This window comes from Chrysoperla carnea, chromosome 1, assembly GCF_905475395.1.
Source record: "Chrysoperla carnea chromosome 1, inChrCarn1.1, whole genome shotgun sequence".
Lineage (NCBI taxonomy): Eukaryota > Metazoa > Arthropoda > Insecta > Neuroptera > Chrysopidae > Chrysoperla > Chrysoperla carnea.
The window spans coordinates 49,644,206-49,668,597 of record NC_058337.1 but is presented as its reverse complement, the minus strand read 5'-3'; the positions used below and the strand labels follow the sequence as shown (position 1 = coordinate 49,668,597).

The window sequence follows — 24,392 nt, the reverse complement described above, 5'->3', positions numbered from 1 at the left end:
CCACCATAGGCATAACACCAACGTAATAAATTAAACTAAGGCATAATAAGGTAATATATTCAGTCGTTTGAAGATTTTCTTTCAGGAATCTCCGCACCACAATTTAAATATAGTGAAACCTAATAGTCATCAATATTTCGTATTCTTTTAAAGAAAATTTTTCTGTCGGAAAAACCATAAAAATTTTTGTTTTCTTGCATATCCCCAATAGTTTGAAAAGTTCTCGTATTTAAGCACAATTAGAATTTTTTGCCGTGATTTTATTTTTATCGCTTTGGGATGATTGGATTAGATTTTTTTTAAATGTATAAAACATGTGATCAGTATTTTTTCCTAAAAAAGTCAGTTTTTACAATCAAATACAGTATCGATCTTAGAAACTATTGAAGTTAAACGTAATTTTGCCTTCTCACGAAGACAGGAGGCAAAGTTATTTTTTCTTATTTAAGACTCTATATTATAGCTCGGAAGCTTCGGAAAAATCTATGTGAAATGGATGATTCGAACTTTTAATACCACCTACTCATACCAACTTATCTATCAAACGAGTTTTCCACGGATACTTGATTTCGTAACCCTAATAAGAGAGTGTTATAAAAATTAAACTTGAAATAATCTTTTTATAGAAATTAAGATTTTATCGACATGGCTGCATCGCGAAGCATAGGCAGATAGGGAGCATTTTTATCCGCCTAAATTCATGAAACTCATGTAGGGATAAACTTTGAGACGTAAATCTCCCCTCCATTTGAAGACAGCTAGACGAAATTCGTCCATTCAACACGACGCTTTGCCGAAAAAGCATCTTCGGAATTATTAAAATTGTTGGTGTTTATACCGAAATACGAGCACGCTTTCATGCAGGTACTTTAATTTTGACGCAGGCATATCGACCTTTTTTTTCGTACATCTCCCAAGCTGCTCCCAAGCTGTGTTCTACATCGTTAATAATTTTAAAACGTGTCGTTCCTAATAACATGAAAATTCATTAGTTATTATTAATTAAACGTTATATAATTATTAAATATTTATCAAATTTTTTTTATTTTATTGCTGTAAGCTAAGTTACCTATTGTACAACAACATATTATATAGGATGGCCCAAAAATATCATTATATTAACATACCATCATCAGATGGTAGACATTAAAGTAATGACAATTTCTCAATACACTTATAACTAGGAAAGCATCGTTTCTAGACACAGGGTGTTAGTAAAGAAGGTTATTTACGCTATAAGTACACGGAGAATTTTTCATTATTTGAAAGTTGTGTGTCATTTTATGGAAATACTACTGTTATAACTTGGACCAGCCTGTATACTACGGATTACTTGCTTTAAAAATTAATAAAACTAGAATCTCAAATGATTTGATTCATTATTCTATATCTATTTAAAAGACATAAAGTAAATTAATAAACAAGTTTAAAATTTTATGATCTTCTGAATATCATTTCAGTATTTGGAACTGTCAATTAATATAATGTGTATACCACTTATGACTTTAATACGATCATTCTTTAAAACATAACAGCAGCAACGATTTCAAAGAAGTTTATTATTATATTTAAGTGAATTTTTGTATCTTTAAGAGTTAATTATTATGGATTTTTATATTCAAATAATTATTAGGTATATATTTAATTAAAGTATTTCGATATTAAATATATTCACATCGATTCATATCGATATTGTACGGTTTATGAGAAATTAACAATCGATGTCAGCGTTGTTTTAGTGTAAGAGCAAGTTTTAGTAAACATTTTGACATTGATATTTGAGTTTTCATAAACTCTACAGAAAATCGATATGAATTTTATAACAAAATATGTATAAACTGCTGATTAATTGATAAATAAAATTTTTGATTGTTTTCAATTTTACACGTGTATTGGGTTTTGAAATAGCTTAAATAATTAAGAATTTCCTGTATATATTATTATATACTTGTATTAAATATGTACATAAGTGAAGGTTAAGGTTGAATTTGGCTACTAAATAGTGTAATCATGTAGCTAAGTAAAGCATAGTTTCTCATGTATTTATCTATAACCATAACTAAGTCCTGCAAACCTATTCTACGGCATTTCATGCAATAAAAACCCTAAGGGAATCTTTATTGCGCATGCTTAGGTTCAGAAAAGATACTTAAAAGTAACCAAATTTGTGTTATTTTTAGTGTCCGACCGAAGCTTCGGCTTCGGCCACATTCGGCCATAAAAACCACCTTCGGTCAAACATTCGACTTCGGCCTGAATTCAGGCCGAAGCCGAAGCTTTGGCCGAAGGTTCTTAGCAGACGTCGGAATTGAACGAATTGTTCTAACTGAAGATTGACCTAACGAAAATTATTTGTTTTGAAAACGAGTTATTTGTTTTGAAAAATATATATCTTGTGTTTTTAAATCTTCCATTTCGTATTTCTTATTCTTGTAAAGCAGAAATATATTTGCTTAGAAAAATAAAAAGTGTAATTCTTTTTCTGTCGTAGCATAAAACTATAAATCGCTTCAAATAGTTTATTTATTATTAAAATTATGATAATAGTTAATAATATAATTTAAAAGTAAATAATTAAATAAATATTAATAATAAATTAAAAACCGCTTATTTAGTAAATACAAATGGATTATAATTATTATATTTGAGTAGAGGTATTTTCCGTTCTCAAATTAATGAATTAATCAAAATAGTTCCATAAGAAAATCATTTTAGTAGTGATGACGTCAAAATATAAACAAATAAGCAGTTTAGAAAGTAAGAAGTAATATTAAAAAAATGCGAGAGTTGATATTTGATATTTTACAATGTTATAATTTATTAACCGACTTCAAACAAAAACGGAGGAGGTTATCAATTCGACTGTATTTTTTTTTTTTTTATGTTTGTTACCGCAGAACTTTTGACTGGGTGAACCGATTTTGATGATTCTTTATCTGTTTGAAAGCTGGTGCTTCCCATTTGGTCCCATTTCATTTTGGTCTAGTTTTGACAACGCCATCCATGAGAAAATCATAAAAGTCTTAAATTTTCATTAAGTATGCTCGACAAGAGGACTAATAACTCAATATCACTTCGATGATTCTTTTTTTAGTGACAAATTAGTTAGTGTACTTCAGATTCACTAAAAATCACAAAATAAAAAAAACTTTTAACAAAAAGAAAACCGACTTCAAAAGAAAAATTTTTCCAAAACAAATTAAAATGCACTAAAAAGTAAACAAATAATGATAATATAATGGAGTTAAAATTATTGTTATTTTTGGAGTCGATGTTGCTTTCGGATTACGGAGTAAAATAACAAACAATCGATTAGAGAATTGAATTTTTGGGAAAATGCATCAAAAAGGGCTTTAGGCAAATTAAAATTTGATAAATGATCAATTTGATTTCATAAAATGCAATAAATAAATGCAGTTATTTACACAATTAAAACACAATGAAAGTATAATAAACCGGCATTATATAAAATCTGAACAGGTTGACCTCGACATCGGTGGCTCACATATAAATTTTTCATCTTATCAGGCAGTATTGAGTTTGTGTTATAATCAGGAGTTTTCATCAAATCGTGTAGTGCAGATTTTAAAATTCATCTCTCTATCATATTACCAAATATTATTGAAACGGTATTTGGATTCAATGCAATTAAAGTATCCAGATGAATTCTAGGACAATTCTTAGTAACACTGATATATTTTACAATTTTAAAATTTAGAACTGGTACATTTCTTTATAAATATTTGTTGTTTATCAGTTTACAATTTACAATTAAATATTTTTTTATAAATACAGTTTTACAATTAAACAAGTGAAAACAAAACAATTGACTGAGTTAATTGTTGAAATACCATGCATTGAGTGTTGATAACTCTATCACATTACACTATAAAATTTAACTAATATCCCCATACATACTATAAAATTTACGCCTAATTTGCGCCCTCACGGGTAATGTTTACGAAAAAATGTTTCAAATAAAAGTTGTTTGAAAGATTTTTTACATTTAAATTTTTGTTCTATCTCTAACGGTTTAAAAGATGGATCCGTAGGACCCATCTTGTCTAGACCCAGGTCATAGGTCGAGACCCAGTTGACCTATGTTGCTCATTTACGAACTTGACCTCACTCTTTACGTACTGAGGCAGACAACCGAAAATGGACTAATTAGGTGATTTTATAAACACCTATACCAAAATTTTCTTCATAGCATTAATATTTTTAGGCGTTACAAATTTGGGACTAAACTTAGTATACCTTGCATATTACATGGTATAAAAATTCACAGCAAATGTTTTATTACGTTTTTCTATAAATATAGTTACCTAATATTCCAGGTTCAGTTTTCACTATTTTTACACATGTTAGTACAGTTTTCTGTAGTTGACTAAGAAGGATCAATTTTTTAAGAAGGGAAGATTATAGCTAATCGACTTTATTTCAACAAATTTTTTTTGAAGAATAGATGCAGGGTTACTGGCTATACATTTTAAAATTATTTTCGTAATATATAGGATGTCTGGAAACGCGGAATGTATCAAAGTTGTATTATTTTAAATTTCACTTTCAGGTTCTACGATCAAAATAAAGGTGTTTTCATAAAAGTTTACCTTCACTATAACTTCACGGTTTTCGAAATATTCTGTATTTTATAGGTACAGGTTGTCCCAAAATTATGCCTAATAATTACAAGTTTTAATTGTAATTAAAACGATAATAACTGTGTCAATAGCAAATCTAAATTGTAAATTTTAACTATCAAATACCATCAACTTTCCTATATAGCTAACTGTGTAACGCAAAATCTGTTAAAATCAGTTTTCGAGATGTTAACAGTTTAATAGCCAAAAAGGCCATTATGAAACTTCAAACACTAAATGTAATATTCATTGTGAGAAACTAAGAATCAGAGTGTCTAGGGCAGAAGACACAGTTTGTTCTTCTATGTAGTTTTGTATATTCAATCATTCGTTACATTAATTTCGAAGAAAGATGAAGCCGTCCAACGAGTTGCGGTCCACGGCTAATAACGCTGTAAATGCACGGCTGTAAATCGAATAATTTACAAAGAAAAAGAAAAAAATTTAGAAAGAAAAAATATATTTTTATTGCATCATATAATTCACCAGGTTTGATAACGTAATCATACAATCATGTAGTAAATCAAATATTTACATAATACATTTTTTTTGTAACGTAGATTAAATCAATAATTTCTCTACATTTAATATTATTGTTATCAGTAGGGTTTTACCTCCGTTGTTCAGATTCATCGGTCTGTAACAGAGGCCACTTAGGTTATTACTTTAAAATTATTATTTAATTAAATTATTTCATGACATGAGTGAAGTAAAAAAGATATAGAAGGGTCGAAGGCAGTTATATAAAGTTATTTTCAAATTTTTTTTCAATTTAATATTTTTTTATAATAATCTCATGTATCATCTACATAATTTTAAATATTTTATTTAAAGAGGTAGGTACTTGTGAAAATAAAATTGAAACAATTCGATGCAGATTTTTTTTTCGTTCGCTCATTAATGATATTTGTATAAGAAAATGGCTTGAGGCGATTGAATTCAATATGAATAAAGCTTCAGTAACATTTTATTAGGTATCTTAAATGTTTCCAGTATACCAAATCAGACTAACCAATTACCCAAATCGATAAACGAATGCGCCGCAGTTGTGTCATCCAAAAACTCATTTTAATTTTATTATGTTACGGTCTGTAAGATAATTTTAAATCATTTGATTCTCGATGAAAATATGGGTAAAATAATAATTTGTAGTGCCATAGAATAAAAATACATTTATAAACGCCCGTGAGATAAGAGATAACTACTTTTTTTCACTTAGTCTGCGTGGGAAAAATAGTTCATGACGGCCCTAGTGCGATAATGAATTCAAATTATTGTCAAAATGTAAACTAACAACAAGTTACTACAGTAACATTTTTAATGTCCTACTTTTGAGGGAATTCCTTTAGATAACGCAGCTCCCGCGCTACGAATTTTTTTTACAATTATTAAGTACGATGTACGTTCGATAACGCATTATTTACTTTCTTCTGCGATTGCCTTACTCGTGCTACGCACTCGTAACAAATTTCTCACGGGTAAATTAATAATGCTGTTATCCCACTAGTATCGTAAATAACTATTAAATTTATTGATATTTACGTTTATAGGAACCAGACGCATAGAAATGTACTGTATGCGTCTGTTTTTAAAACAATAATATATAAATATGTATAGTAAAATATGGCTGGATTTATTACGATATGATTCTTAGAATTCATGTAAAAATGTTTTTAGAAAACATTAAATTTGCGATAAAACTTATAATGGTTTTAGACTTGCGGTTAAAGTAACTAAAACTTTCCAATTTTCTCGAAAGTCGTTTTTTCCTTCATTTGTATATTAAGGATGTATGAGCATGACAACAATGTTTGATTTAAAGGCTCAAAATTTATTTATAGGCAGATTTTTACTCATACAATAATTGGTTTAAATTTCAGAATAGGTATCCATGCAAATTTTTAAGAAAAAAGTCATTGAAAATTAATGTAAAATACATTGGCCCTTAGGAGGAATCTCAAAAAACGACATATTTTGAAAATTTTTGATAATTTTCACTTGGAATGTATGAAAAAACTTTTTAATAGAAAGTAAACATATTAGCAATGAATTAGAAAAGAAAAAAACTAAGTGTCACCGTCCATATAAGGGATGTAGGTAAGAGCAGGGTAGATTTAGGGTTGAAAAATAAAGAAATAATAGAATAAAAATAAGAAAAAAATTTTCGATATGTGCCTTTGTTTTCGAAATATCGAAAGCTGAATATTATAATATATTATTATAATATAATTTATCATCAAAATTAGAAATATATACTTTTTAAATTTGTGCCCCCACTACCGTGCTCATACATCCAAAGAAAAGGAATATGAACTCTATAAAATTTATTATAGTAATTGATATCTTAATATATTTTATTATGGGCAGCGGTAGAGTTACTGTCAATGTTTTGCACGATGGGAAATGTGTGAATAAACAAGCGATCAATGCTTACGCACATAATCTGTGTTAAATGTTTATAGGAAAATGGCAGAAGAGGATGATGAATTTATTCATAAGGCGTTAAGCAAATTTGGACAACAAGGACAATTACTTATTTTTTAAATCTTATCTTCTATGCATTTTCATTCATAGCGGAATGTTTATATATTTCCTTTCACTTTCATTTCCGTTTACATTTCATGCACATCATTTTTAGTTTGTTAACTCGATACTGTATTAAAGTATACCTGGCTGCTTTGTCTAATTAGAACTTGTTAACAAAAAGTATGGTCGGTAATTTTTTTACTAAAATGGGCTCTTGAGGAAAAAGTGATTAAACAAATTGTTTAACTAGAAAAATGGAAAATTTTGAAAACAAATTTTTTATTCAGCTTTTTTCCGGAAAAACTTGATAATAATATTATTTAAGTATGCACAAAAATAGATGTGATTTTAATTAAGGTAGTTTGCTCGTAAAATGATTTTTATTCTGTATTTAATTTTGTTAAAAAAATAGAGAAAAGAAAGCAAAAAAAAAAAAAAAAATTATAAAGGACCCCGCAATATTAGGTAGCAAAATGGCTTTCTATGAAACTTTTTCTAACCCACCCTAAAATGTTCTTTGGATCATTTTTATCAAAAGCTCTCACGGTACAAAAATTTTTATCGAGTAAGAGGATTTTTAGCTCGAAAAATACTCGTTAAAAATTTTTGTACCGTGAGAGCTTTCGATAAGAATGATCCAAAGAACATTTTAGGGTGGGTTAGAAAAAGTGTTACAGAAAGCCATTTTTACTATTTAATAGTGCGGAGTCGTTTATACAGTTGTGTATGTGTATTGAGTTTATGTATAGATATAATGTTTTAATATTGTACACTGTTGTCAAAAATAGTGCACGATTATAAGAGCATCTTTTTATGGACATGAGTTTAACGTGTGAACTACATTAAGATTTTAAAATTTTTGTAATTAAATAAGATTTTTTATTTTTTAAGGAATTTTAGGAAAAAATAATTTAAAATCGAAATTTTTAAGAAAAAAGTAGTATTAGGAAAATAATTTTTTAATAAAGAATTGGAAATGGTATGGCATATAAATGGGGAATTTTTGTCCAAAAAGATGTTTCCACCTAAAGGGGAGAAACCTTCAAAGAACATTCATTTTCCTTTTACTTTGAAGGCTTTTCTTGTAAGAAAAAATTTGGTAGAAAATATTATCGAAACCTTTATATTAGAAGCAAAGTAAGTTTTTCAAATTGGAGAGTTTTTATAACGTTTTTAATTTTCGTCCAACAACTTTAAATTTTATGTACCTACATTAGTTTTAGAGTTATGCCATAAATATATATGAATTCAAATACTGATGTTCCTAGCTGATCTAAGCAATTACCTCAGATGTTGGCACGCTACTCACTGTACGGAAAGGTATGCGATGAGCGATGCTTAGTCTAAAGTCAATGGTTCCTTCTATTGAAAGAATGTGTGTAGCATGCAGTAATGCAGCATACTACATGTTGCCTAAAAGTTGCCTCAGTGGAATTGCGTCTTAACTTACACAAAAAATGGTATTGTTAATTTCTTCCTTATGTATTGGTTTCTTATGAGAATCCTCATAAAGTTTTCGAATATTTTAGAATAGACTGGCCTAATTACGTAACAACGAGAGGAAAAGCTCAGCGAGTAGGTATGACAAAATTTTCTAGGAAAGTTTCAGAGTAAACAAAATATTAATACGTCAAATGAAATCGTTTACTTTTTAATTAATGATAACATAATTTGTAAACAAGTAATTTATTTTTTTATTTTACGTTGGTTTTAAATATATATTTACTGTGCGTTTATTATACACAATAATTTACTATCATTAACAGATATTAATGACGTCAAATTATAAGATAAATTGTTTAGAGTGATTAACAAGCACCTGTAGAGTAGCACACGTGAACACTATACAGTCGTTTATCAAATAGAAAAAAAAAACTTACATACTGTAGCGGTTATTAAGTAGTAACTTGAATAAAGTCTGTTTTTAAATATGGTAATCATGAAGATAAGTATGTATCACGAACTTATATAACAAGGACGTGAAACTCGAATGGAGAGAGTAGCAGAAAAAAAGGCACCTACCTTGGCGAGGTCTAGTCCTCGGTCGTTGCGTATTTTGTACTGCGTATCAGGCTGTCATTTATTTTCAATTTTTTTGTCTTTTGTTTTCAATCAATTCAAAGTGATTGAAAACAATTTCAATTATGTAAACATTGTTTTCTCTCTCGTTCAAGAGAAAGACAGCGCCAGAACAAAGTATGCCACGACCTATGACTAGACCCCGCCTACGTGCGCTTACAGTTCGGCATGGTGGTATGGATCTTTATCATGTAACTCTGTTTGTCTGTTACGTTTTCACGCCTAAACCGCTGTACCAATTGATAATGAATTCGGGTATAGAAATAGATGGAATCTTGGCGAAAGGCATAAGCTATTTGTGCGAAAATGAAACCTGAAGGGGGTGAAATAGGGGATGAAATTTTGTATAGATCGTAACACAGTAATGCCATAATAGAGTTGGTTAGATGGATTTCATTATATACAAAATTATTAACGTTATTTGTCAAGAAAGTTTAAGGCTAAACTGCTTGATTTTAAGAAAATTTTCTACTGGGATAGATGGAGTCTTTTTGGTCGAACATTTTAACATTATTTTCATAATGTGCAGGGTGTCCGGAAAACAGGAAAATATCAAAGTTATATATTTTAAAATAGAACATCCTGTATATTATTTTATTTTTAGGTTCTATGGTCAAAATAAAAGAGTTTCATTAAGGTTTACCTCACTCAAAATTCACGGTTTTTGAAAAATTATAGTAGCAATTTTAACGAATAAATTCTCGAAGCATGTTTCCATGTCGAACAAATTTTAATTTGGAGTCTGCTAATCGATTGAGTTTTTTTATCATAATCGGAATAATAGAATTACGTATACAGGTTGTCCCAAAATTATTACCAAAGAATTACAAGTTTTACACGGAAAAAACTTGTTTATCTTAAATAGAGCACCTCGTATTTAATGTCAACAGCAGATGTAAAATTTAATTTTTTATCAAATACCATCAATATTTCCTATAGCTAACTGTTTACGTTTTCACGGAAAACGCAATTTTCCAGATGCAATCTGATTTTAACAAATTTAATATTTATAAGCCTCTATCTATCCTATACTATATGAAATTGATGAAAGCTTGAAAAGTCGCTGTCATCAGCTCTCTCGAAATATTTCTAAAAAAAGTAGCCCACATAAGCAAAAATTATCTCAAAAGTTTGGAAAATCTAACTAACATGCTTTAAAGAAGATTTAACGTATTGGGTGCTATTTTAACGCTTATAATGAACGTTTTCATTCTTTAAAAGGTAAGTTCAAATAAATGTAATAGGAAAGAGAAAGGTGTTCAAATCAATTTTTACACCTTCAACAAGTGCCAACATCTCCAATTCCGACAAGAAAATTATTTATAAGTATAAAAACATGAGTCCGACTGTGAAAGTGAAAATAAAAATTAATCTAGTTATATGCATAAAGCAAATTAATCCAGAAAATTATGCTCCAATTCACCAACTTATAACTAAGTACTTATAGACACCGTCGTATATACCTACTTTCGATCACTAGATCCTCAAAAATCTTTTTTTTCGCTTATATTAAAGTGTAATGTCCTGTTAATAATCTTTAGAAACTGTATTCAAGGTCTTTTGTTGTAGGTACACAAAATAATCTAAAAAAATATTTCCTATATTTTCTGTTCAAATAATTATCAAATCAAGGTTCTTTTTAGATTTTATTTACGGATATGTATCAAATAAAGTGCAACCTATATAACAATTGTTTTTTCATTTGTATTCCAATAGTTTTGGTACCGTGTAAAATTTTCTTCCGTAATTCATATTTCATATTTTAACGTCTTAAGACTCAAATGAAATTAAGTCACCTTTTAATCAGTGAGCGAGTATTATGCAAGAAATCTAATTCTAATAAAATAAAGGATAAGAAAAATATATCAAAATAATTTAAAAATAAATATTATTGTAATTACCATGAAGTTTCCACGTAAGTAATTATTCTCAGAATCCCATTTATATTGACATAAAAAATTAATGATTCAATTAATAATCCGTTCTTTGCCCTGAAAGATTTTTTTTTACCATTAATATTTAACATCATATGATTTTAAAATATTGTCATAATTAAAAAGAGGTATTTTTTTATTTATTATTTATAATTTTAAGTTTGATTCATATAGTGTTACTACGTCGCACTATTTAGTTAAGATTAGTTATTGAGTATTTTGTCTTGTTTTTTAGTAGAATTTTTTTGGAAGAGTTGGGGATAATATACAGCATATTATTGCTTTATCATACAATGAATGATTAAAAATTTTTCTGCACTTGGTTAAGATTATAAAATTGATACCAGTCTTAAGTGCCGTGTATGAGTCCTCCCGAAAATAATCTTGCTACTCTCTCTTAAATTGTAAAAAATATTATAATATATCAGAATATCTCAGAAAATAATATTTCCCAACTATTAAAATTTATCATTCAACTAACTATAATTTCTTTAAAGAACATCAAGCTTTCAATTTCTTATTGGAGTTCGCATTATTCTTTGAAATCTATACATATAAAATGGTTTGTCCTGACTGACTGATTGACGGATCGTAGAGACCTGAAACATGGACGGCATGTTCTTTGTATAGCGTACGTATCCCTTAAGAAAGGATTTCGCGAAATTTTACCCTCAAGGGGGTGAAAGAGCAGGTCAAAATTTGTAAGGGCCAACATGATTCCTTGTTCCAATCTACTTCAAATTTTAAGTGAACATTTTTAAACAGAATTGATGGAAGACGTGTTTCGTATTTTGTTGAAACTCATCGCCTAAAGAAGTTCAATGTTATTTTAGGGGTGATTTACATTGAAATTGATATTAATACTCCTTAATGCTTTTGATTTAAACTACATTTTACATTTTATTTTAAGGAGATCTAGTAGTTACCCACCGGCTTCGTTCGACAGTTTCGAAAACTGTACAATACAAAGGCTACAATTTATAAAGAAAGCAAAATAATCTGGTTTCATAATAAAAGCAACATATATTGAGAGTGTTATGCATGGGACTGTCATGGGCTGTCGGGCTATTGCTAGTCTTTACATAAAATAGTAATACCAACAATGAAAATATTTCCAATTTGTTGCCTTTGTTGATACTATATATAGTCCAAATGTTTAATTTACACCTTCGCTGGGCTATTTAAACTTTAAAACAAAGACTGCCGTTATAATCTTCACTTCCTTTGCCTTCACTTACACTTCTTTAGGATAACAATGTTATGGGTTTTATTTTTTTGGAGCGGGCCTTAATTAGTTGCGAGTACATGTCACTCGCTGATAATGTAGCTTTTTTATATTGGAGGAAGAATTTTTAAAATCGATCCAGTAGTTTATTCATTACAAACAAACAAAAAATAAAAAATTATAATGTTAGTGTAGAAGTACCTTTTTATACCATATATCTATATATATATATACTTTTTTTTTATAAAGAACATCTTTTAGATTTAAACTTTTGTTCCATTTCTAACGGTTTACAAGATGGGTCCTAAAACCATCAATATTTTGAAGCGTTACAAACTTCCGACTAAACTTAGTAGGTATACTTTGAAATATATTTATAACGCTTCAAAATATTGATGCTACGAACAGGTTTTAGGATCCATCTTGTAAACCGTTAGAAATGGAACAAAAGTATAAATCTCAAAGATGTTATTTATAAAAAAAAATTAACAGCTTTTGCTTTTTTCGTAAACATCACTGTTTATCCGTGAGGGTGTAAATTAGGTTAACACATTATATGGTATGTATAATATGGGAATATCAGTTATGTGTGTGTGGCAGTGGCACCACAGTATTGTTATATATACACGACTGTAGCTATCTAAGAGTAGCTATCTTTCTTTACTCACAGGTCGTACAAAAATAAACGATAGCGTAATCATCACTGTTTATACATGGTATTTCAACAATTAACTTGTTTATTTTCATTTGGAGCTTAATTTTTTAGACATATTCTCAACAATTTTGATACTTACATTTTGAATGGTTAAATTTTTATAGCTCATTTAATACTATAATTACATTTATAATTCGCTAAAAATTGATAATATTTAATCGATGATAAACTTTTTATTTTTTTTAACATATTCCTTCATTCGAATCAAGCCGAATAAAATACTTGATGGACATAAAAACTTGCACTGGAAAAGTGTCTATATTTGACTAGCGTGTATTAATCACGAGTTTAGTGTGTATTAACTTCAAGGAATCATGAGATTGATTTCCAAGAAGTTAAATGAAACAAGTTAATATATAAATAAGTTATAAAAAAATTATGTAATTTTAACTTTTTTTATTTTTAAAATAATTATTTATATTTTTAGAAATACAAGTAGGTAGGTATACAGATAGGTATGTATAGGTACAATGATTTGGTCACATAATGACCAATACATATTGTGTGAAATAGATATTACGATTATTATTAGGGGAAGTTGTAGTACCTAGAATCAAAATGAACATTTTAAAGCAAAGCACTTAACAAATTTCACAATGAATATAGTCACTGTTTATGTTTATAGCATAGTGATATTCCTCAATACTGTATTTAAATAACTTATATATTAAACAACATAATAATGTATCATGGTTGGCACCTTAATGTACCTAGAATCATTCTCACTGATTGTACCTAACATCTCTCTCTTCAACACGTTTTTGTTCACACTGCGCTGCCTGAATTCCGCTAACTCTCTAGCCCGCTACCTCTCAGCTAGTAGTCAAAGCAAGTTAAGAAGCCTTAACAAGCTCGGCTGCTAGCCGGTTCATACTGGAGTTCCTCTAGGGAACAACGTCACATAATGTATGTGATTCTGGGGTGGATTAAGACACTTCGCCGCTATAGGCAGATGTGAAATTGTCGCCCTTCTTCCCAACCGCCGTGACTCACCTTATACTTCTCTGAGAATTCCCGCTTCTATAGATAATATGGCCAGAGGATTTTAGCAAGTTTGACATATGGTTACCCTCAAATAATTTTTGATCCACTTCAAACAAGAAAACGATTTCTCACTACTGCAATTCGTGACAGCCATGCAGAGAAACATTCTATATTCAATGGCAACATTTGGGAAAACTGTATCGAGATAATTTTTTTGGAAAATTTTCGCTTGGGGTCAGCTGCTTCGAGTTTTGTTATTTGCAATTAAGATAAGCTTTGAAATGGATAAGAAATGAAATGGATATTCTCCTGTTTTTGTTTCGTCATCATAGATTTTCATTCGTTTCACTCTACTACCAAGTGCTTTGTACTCTTGGTTGACTGACAAATCAAACAAAAAATTGAATCTTGTTAGAAAAAAAGAAATAAGTTCGTTCCTAGCAATTAAAAAATGTATCAGGCTCGTTACTCGTTCGTGTATAACAAGTTCTATTTTCTACAACCCAAAAAGCAATATATCTAGTGTAAGCGATAAAAATTCGCCTCCCTTGAAATCTGCCGCTTTAGGAAGCTGTCTACCTTGCCTACCCAGTAAATCCGCCACTGATGTGATTGATTACTTTGAAAACCCTATTTTTCTCTTAAATTGATTATTCTGAGCGTCCAACAACACCTTCAACTGGAATTTTTAATGACTCAGGGTAAATAAAATTACGTTTTTCCTCTTATATTTCAGTTACCTATACTTGGAAACCCATAAAACCCCAGAAAATAATTGTAAATTTTAATACATACTTATGACCATGTTTCAAGGGTACATTATGTTTTTAGATTCATAGTATATGGACTTAGAGTATTTGAAACTTTATTTCCTCAAAATTTAACGTTTTGCTTCGAATTGGAATATGGTATAACAACTTACTTCTCAACAACCAATAATTTACGTTGAGTATGGTTTGTAAAACAATATACAATTGTCAGCTTATAAATACCAGTCAAAGAATTACAAAGTTGTACTTTTTTCGCAAAAAAAAATTTATTTATAGTTTGTTTGAAAACAAAGTCACATTGACAACTAGTCTTCAGCCTGTTGGCATCCTGATAAAATATTCTCATTTCAATACAAATGCAGTCCAGTAAATATCTAGTAAAATTCACTCTAGGTACTACATCTACACCTACTATATTTTAATAATTATTTGTTTATTTTTTTCAAATCTGTATAATAATAATATAGAGATCAAACCTGCGGCAGACCGGTGGCGCCGTATAGGTGTATACTGATGTATATACATGCTAATATACGAACATGCAAGTTAATCTATTGCGCTAAAAGCAAAAAATAAACAAAGTTACATATAAATATTTGCAACCACAATATTTAATTTTATGTTATCCTGCAATAAAAATAAAATTAAAGAAATTTTATATGCTATAACAACCTGGTGATTGAGTTTCTCATTGATCTTATGCAAGATCTATTGGATTCCATGATATCATCATATTGGAATATTACTATTATTCCAACAACATATTATCCTCGATGTGGATAAAATTTAAGTAGTTGAAGTACTATTTTCTACAATATTTAACTCTCGTAGAGGTAATTGATCTTGTGGTTGAGAATCGAGAAACAACAAATCTTTGTGGTTATGGCCTTTGGAGGGTACTACATTCTGTATCAGTGAATTAGCTCTTCGAATTTTAAATCAATAGTTAGTTGTATTAAATATTTCCAGAATAAATACATGCAATATACGAAATATAATAAATTTAATACTGAGCTTGTTATAAGTTTCAATGAAAATAATGTCATCAACTTGCAGATGTGTAATATTTATTTTTATGAACAGAAATTGGCTGGCAATTTTAATACTTAAAATATTAATAGGAACATAGTGTTCATGAGAAGAATGAACAAATTAATTAGATATTTTATAAAACTGTAACTATTAGTAGTTCTATAAATCAAACAATCTTTCTAAGAAAATTGATTTTGTAAAAAAAATTTTTATACTACTTTTCCTTTAAAACTAGTTTGCTCTCGACTATTTTGCCGGTTGTAACTTTAAGCATTTAGCTTCATAACCACTGTTTCAAATATTTAGTACAACGATAAAAAATGGTTTCAGATTTTTGATTAATAAAGAAGCATTTATATCATACCGCTTGTTAGAAGAATAATTATATTGTAAACTAGCGGACCCGACAGACGTTGTCCTGTAGAAACCTAACTTCAATTCATTAATATCTATACTATGTTTAGCTGCCCGCTATGCCCGCTAAGCCCACCCGTTCGCTCATCCCAACAGGCCAACTAAACCCAAATTTTACTCTTATCTATTACCTCTTTTCTATCCCGCTAAACCCCAACCCATCAACCTTCGGCCTATCTGGAGTCTTTAGTAATGGAGCTCGCTGCTAAAAATGCATAGTACAAAGTTATTTGTAATAAAAAAGTAATTTTAATATTAAACAACACCTCAATACTAATAAAAATGCATAGTATACAGTAAGTTGCAATAATAATGAAATATATCATTTATATGCGCTCCCACCATTTAATGAAATTTAGTTTCTTTGTTGCGGAACCCTCAAAAACAATTGTAGCGGACCTAATGGTGAATCTAAACCATCCTCGAATCCCCTTGAACACACACACAAAATATCATCAAAATCGGTCCAGCCGTTTTTGAGTTTTAGCGAGACTAACGCACAGCAATTTATTTTTATATATACAGATATTGTAAATATTGTATATAAAAAAAACCTTAGTTACAATACAACATACGTTGATCTATATTTGTCAATAAAATTATTAACATAGAGTTCTCATATACAAAACACACATCGCCTCTTTAGCCCTTTAGAGGGCGTTCTTTTCCATTCTTATATATATAGATTATACATGAAATATTGAAAGCCTTTACTGCAAATTGCTACTTTGCTCATACTTGCTTAAACTAAAAACGATAAATAACGAAGATATTTTGTTAATGATACGGGACATCTTATACAAATATCATTAATCATAGTTTTGAGTAATTTTTCTATGTAGGTATAGCATTTTTGTGCGACACTTTGTAATGCATAGTCTTAATCTCCAATATAATTACAAATATTATTTATGTACCTATACTTCTAATAATGTTATTACCGAACACTGAATTGAACGGGCAGCCGATATTCAACCGCCGTTCCGCGTATATAGTTATAGTAAGTAGTGAGCACTATATAATTAAATAATAAAATTATTATTATTAATTTCTAAATTTTTTTTATGAAGGCTAAATTTGAAATACTATGTTTTCTTATTTAATATAAAAATAGATAATAATTAACTAAAAATTATAGTAGTTGAAGTTAAACTATTCCTAAAACAGTTATTGAAAGTCAAATTCATAGTACAAGTTTTTATATTTAACTAGCTGATGTCCGCGCCATCGAACACGAATTCCAAACCTTTTGATCTAATGAGGCAGTACCTTCTGCAGGCTAGGTACTCCCTCTACTCTCATGTAACATCTAGTGTAGAAGTGCCACTTTTTTATTTTTGGTCATAGGTAAATTTTTATTAAATGCAGCTTAAATAATAATTAAAATGGATCTAAGAAGTAAATAATCAGATATACAAATTAACACTCCGTAAATATAAAAACGTAATACTTTTTGTTTCGTTAAAAATACACATTCTTCGAAGCCATGCAAATTTGTTATCCTTGGTCTTTTTGGACTCTTTGAGGGCTGATTTTACTCTAAAGTTCGAAGTATTGTAATTGCAATTGAGAATTCAAGATTATTTGTAAAAGGAAAAAAAGTTCAATATTTTTCTTATCGCTCAAGGCTTGTCGCGCTTCTTTTATGAAATCTATTATAATCGTTATAGGGAGTACTATTCCCTTCACCCTCTAATTTGCGTTTTATGGCCAAATGATTTTTTGTCGAGATATAAAAATCTTTCTAAACCGTATAATTTTAGTTAAGTTGCATAGGTTTATAAAACTTATATACATTAAAAAAGGTATACATCCCTTCAATTCAACTTTACCCAATTCTGTCAAAAATATGACACAATTTTTTAAGTATTTGAAAGAATTTTACGTTTTTTAAATTAATTAATGTATATATTGAATCACCTCTTACAAAATCGCTTCAAACTTGACAACGAAAAGCCGTACAGCTTTGAAACTCATATCAAATTTTCGGGGGTAGTAGTAATGACAAAATTTGAAAGTAAAATAAGTATTGTTTATAAAACAAAGAAGATATAAGCAATCAAAGATTGTTGCCCACCTTCGTTTAGCAAAACAAAGTTTCGTGTGTATTTTATATGTATCCCTGAGGTGATATCGGGCAATGACGTCCCTAACCTATATATATATATATATATCTTTGTTTAATTTTATCCCTTGTAAATTAAGTTTAGAATGCGTACCAAAATTTTAAAAATTACATTCGTACCAAAAATTTAAAAATTACATCGAACTTTTGTTTATTTTTCTTGTTTTCTTGTAACTAAGCTATATAAAATTGTCATTCGAGCTTTTTGATACTTCTGGATTTATAATTGACACTTCAATAAAATCTTTCGAAATAATTATCGCACTGAAATTTTTTTCTTATCGTTCGAAAACTAAAACCGCCTTCTTTGAATCCTTTGCATTTTGTAGCGAAATATTTTTGATCACTCTCCCGCTTTTCAAGACATGTTAAATAAAATAAGAATATAGTTTAAAAAAACTAAAAAACACGATTGTTGCTTGTTCTAAGTATACATGTATAGTATGGTTATCGGTAGTATAATAAATGTATATAACTGATGATGTCCTATGCATGGGGGTATGATATTAGAGAGTTACATACGAACATACAAACATACATACATACATTCATACATACAGGTGAAGCTAATATAAGCGTGTTAAAAACAGTGTGTTTCCAAATTTTAGGTGTTTTTCATTTTTTGTTTTGTTTTTGCATTTGAGCATCTGGCTAAGAAAAACAAGCAAACGTCCATTTTGCAAGCTGCTAAAATTAAAAAAAAACTTAATATCAGTTTCTTCTAGTCGTTAAATTAAAAATTCTCAATCACAAAATTATTTCAAAGAACAGTAAAAAAAAACCCATCTTAATAGTCAAAACTTTGTCTTTAGCACATAGCAAAAACAGATTACTCGTTTATAATATTGTAGTTATTTATATAATTTATGTATTATTTATTTATAGTATACCTAATCATATATTATTATCTTTTGGTTTCATGCCTAAATAATTCATATAGAAGTCAAAGATATTGTATACCATGGTTGTTTTTTTATTTATTTTGTTAAGATTGTTAACATCTTTATGGTTGATTTACTAAAATATGGCTACTGTTTTTGATTCAAATTACCTTGTTTATTTAATAATAATCAATCGAATTGATAATTTATAATATAAGTACTATTATCATCTGTTTATCTTTGAAATAATAATGTATAATATAAAGATTATTATCATACACTGATTATTATTATCATACAGTGATGAGAAAAAGTTACCAGACTTAAGACAAAAGTTACCAGACAAAAGTTAGGCAACCATTAAATTACGTTCATAAGACTAAATATGAAGGGCTTAAATTTTTATAAGTTCAACTGGATTTTAATACGAATCGTTTAACGTAATACTGCTCACTCAGCCCTTTTAGGCAGGACAGTGGCTACGATTTTTTAATAAAACGAAGGGATTCAAATGACTTATTTCAAAAGTGTTCTTTAAGACAAACATTCTGTGTTTTGAAAAATTCGCTTCGACTTTTTTTGTACACTTACGAACATTTGTCTCATTCATCAGCATCAACGGAACTATGTTTTTCTTGTTAAGGTGGTCTTTTTTTTAATAACTTTGGCTAAGTACCCAAGTCTTTTTCCGCCGTTGTGCCATCGAAAATGGTATGGTGCGCATCGTCGATATAGTGTCGACAGTGGTAGTAAGCTGTTTCGTCTAGTTTCTAAATCGCTCTAGATATTCATGGTTAAAAAACCATGACCGGTTAAGGCTTGCGTTAGATGGTGTACCGTGAGATCAAGTTTACGTTTATACTGTTATGTGACTGCGTGACATCGGGGATGAAGCGTTGTGCCTATCTATCTTTTGTTCCTTTGTGCCCGTGTCCCATCTAGTTTGCCACTCTTCATTAATCTTAATATTGTGTTATTCTTGATCTCGGATTTTGTCACCCAATTTTCCTGATTGGTACTGTCATTGCTATGTAACTTTTTATATATCTCTTGCCGTACTTGGATTAGCAATTCGATTGATGGTACACTGGCGAGTACTTGAGCTATTATCCTTAAAGTACTATGTCTCTGTATTTGGGCCAATTTGTGACTCGCTTAGGTGTTTTCAAAGGCCCCGCTCAAATATCCGCTGCATAATGACCGTTATTGGGGAGTCGTCTTTTTAATTCCCTGGAACATTTAGCATTCGTCGGACCAACGCGTAACCACTTTACCATTTGACCATCCAGAAACCATTTCAGTGGTATAAAGATACTTCTATCAGTATTCAGGGCTGTCTCCGTTTTAATTACTGCCACGTGCCAGAGAATATGTCGTCTCAAACGTACAAAAAAAACTATTAAAACGACTTCTTTTTAAATCAATGTAAGTCCACGTAAAAAGTCGCAGTTTTTCTCCCACAGTTGTGTGACTGGACAAATTTGAAAGTTGTTTGAGGGTTGCCATTTGAAAGTCGAATAACTTAATACCTTTCAAACACCGCTTGAAAATTACTTGTTTACTTCTTACACGGATTTCTAATAATGGGCGATCGACCTTTTGATATAAGACACGTATCAATCAGATACAAATCGCCAAAAATTTTGAAAATGAAACATCATAAAAAGATAAAGCTTTCATTCATTAGTCAAGTTTTATTCATCTTCCATCGCTTACTCATTACTCAAAAATATCGATAAGTACCATTATCGAAAAAGAACCTAGTTATTATTGTCCATTCGTCCATTTTTTCTTATACCTACATTCATTTACGTTCAAAATTGTAAAATACAAATATGAAATGTTTTCTCTGCAAATATAAAGCTGAAGCTTTTTCCAGACAAATTGCATATATGCAGCCGTAGCTTCAACTGCATACAGTATTCGACTGCATGTTAACGCCCGATTTATTCGTCTGAATGTAGTCAATCTGATAGAAGGATTTTTTACAATTTTCCTTATAACAGATTCAATTTTGCTGATAATATTTAGTCAAAATTAAAAACAATAATTTATAGCTCTTTCTTGTTATGGTAAAAAAAACTTTTAAAGATTTTTTTACTTATTTTGACTCGATATAATTAATTCGCAAAAAATTGGGCCCAGTTCATAAGCTATGCATTTTATTTTATTTTTATTGGAAAATACAAATAAAATTATGGAAAGTTTAATCTATTTTCACTTCCGAACCACATATGAGAATTTGAAAACATTATCTCGACGCCCCCTATAGGTACATTGATATAAGATTTAAGTGATCAAATACAAATGCAGAGAGAGAGCTATGGTGCGATTCTTTATACCAAAAATATTTTTTAAAATTTTTACATGAAGATTGAACTCGTTTAACCTTAATTGTGCTAAAATTTTTATCTTAACATTCTATAGACTGCACGAGCTTTGTTGTTACAAACTAGCGTACATGGTAGCGAATATAAATTTTAAGGCAGATGTCTCCACTAAACTTTCTTTCCTTGGATACTAGAGGTCATTGCTTCATAGTAACACACGGAAAATTCATTTCCATATGTTTCCATAAATTAAAGAATACAATTAAATTAATAAGTTTAACAAGTGTAATTTACAAAATTTAAAAAACTTTAATAAAAAAAAAAAAAAAGAAAAAACAAAATAAAAATCGGTTCATCCGTTTAGGAGCTATATATTAGACAACATTCAAGATATACATTAAGTTTCTTTGGTTGCGTTAAAATTTTGGCACAAAAGCTTTGTTTGAAAACTGGGAAAAAAATCCTTTATTTGTACATACATATACTAATCAAGTAGAATAACTGAAAAAGTGTTCTTAATTAAATGATTTGGGTAGTAGTTTTAGTAATTTGTCGAAAATATATAATTTAGTAATTTGTCGATATACCAATAAAACTTTGTCCAGATTTCGACCATACTTTTGGCGTTTTAAAATTTGATCCCATCTTTGGAAACTTCTTGAATATCTTGAATGTTGTTCAAAATATTGTAATTTATAATAAATATCTTGAAGACGCAAAATATTCTTGAAACGATCGGATTTTGATTGTATAAAAGATGGTATAGCTTTCAAACCCATCATTTGCGGACATTTAATAAAATGTATAAATTAAATAATCCATTGGTATAAGCTATTGCAGTAAGTCCAGATCAGGAAAAAAAATTGGCTGGGTTGGGTCTTAATAGAAAAATATAAAATGTCAAAATATTTAAAAATAAAAAAGTAAAAAATATTGCAAATTGGTATAATTTTTATCTACTTTTAACAATGTATTATGGATAAAAAATTTTGAAGAGAAGATATCACTGCAGAAGCCAATTTCGTTTTTAAAAATCGATAAAAGTAAACATCACGGAGTTTCAAAAAACCCAAACATAATTTTTTTTAATGTAAAGTAAAAACCCAGAAAACAAAGAATTTTTTTGGTGCTTAAATGTACAGTTTATCTGAGTACTTAAATTAAAAAAAATATTTGCATCATTTGTATTTTTTTATTGTATTATTATATTTTGTAAAGAAATAATTTTAAATTTATGTAAAAAAAAATTCTATTTTAAGTTTTAATAATATACTGGAATAAATAGAAATAAATCTTTGGAACTTGAGTTTTTGAAATTTTTACAAAAACTTTTTTAATTTTTTTGACTTATTGTATAATGAATGCACTCTCATTAATACGAATGTTTACGTGGTATTTGATTAAATAGGTACTTTGTAAATTTTGTGAAATAATGATTTCGCGAATAATAATTGAAATGAAAATTGCACTCTTCTACGTACGTATAATACACGCATTACTTCGTTTAACTAAAGTGTGGTTCGTATGTAATACAAAGCTTAACCCGGCGAACTTCGAACCGCCAAATAATCAATGAATGTCGTGTTCACAGGAAAATTTCAACTTTAAAAACAAAGACTACCGCGCTATAGTCTTCACTTCCCCTGCCCTCAATTGTCTCCCCTTTTGTCCATAATTTAAAAGTTTTTTGGGTTTTAATTTTTTTTTGTGGAACTCTAATTTTTTAGAAAATAATATATAGCCCATGTTATTTGCTGAAGTTTAAAAATCGGTTAAGTAGTGGATTCAAAAATGACAGATTTTCATACAAACCCAAACATCAAAGTTTTTTTTTCCAAAAAAAAATAATAGTTTTTGCGAGCAAATAATTTGTTAAAATAAAATATTGCCCATGTTATTTATAGAAGTTTTAAGGTCTGTTAAGTAGTAGATTGAAAAATGACGGATTTTTATACAACCCTACCCATCAAAGTTTTTTTTTTTTCAAAAAAATAGTTTTTGCGAGCAAATAATTTGTTTAGAATTTAGCGTTTTTTTTGAAACCCTCGTTTGAATTGATTTATTAGATTTTTACATATTATTTAAAAGTAGTAGTTCGCCGACTAACAACAGTCTGAAATACAAACCTTTTATACTCTCTTCACTACAGAATTTTGACCGGATATAGCTCAACTGGAAACGTGCATTTTCAACTTTTTGAAAATTCTCAAAAGTAATTATAATTCTATATTGCTTTGCGCCGAAATTTGAAATAGTGTTAAAAATTTTGCTATTTATTTTTTTTAATATTAAAAAGTGAACGCCAATGCAATAATTATCTAGCATGAAAACCGATATTACCATTGGCAAGCTTGTTCTTCTCTAGAAAAGCTATTCTGCGATATCGTACGAGCCTTATAACTTTAAATTCTTCTGGAATAATCATCACACAGAAGTCTACCGCTCACCATTCGAAAGCCGAAAGAGTCTCTGTGGCGCTCTGACCTTCATTTTCCTAAAGAAATGTTTTTTCTTCTTTTTATTCAATTTTTGTTAAAAAAATAAAACCGATGAAACAGTACATTACCAGAAATTTGGGTTGCAACTAAAAAATTATGCAATAATAGCTCACATTATGCTGTTTTTCATATTTTTCTATAAGAAAAATTATCGAGAAATTGATGTTTGAAACTACATGTATAACCTATCAAGCTGGTTTAGAAATATTGTGATGTCTTTTATAAAGACAAATCGAAGT

At 29.2% G+C, this 24,392-nt stretch overlaps 1 protein-coding gene across 3 annotated transcripts in view; it reads left to right on the top strand.

The window, feature by feature from the left end:
- LOC123306128 (serine/threonine-protein kinase pakD-like) overlaps positions 1–24,392 on the top strand; it is a 42,511-nt gene that overhangs the window by 8,387 nt on the left and 9,732 nt on the right. The window lies entirely within an intron of this gene.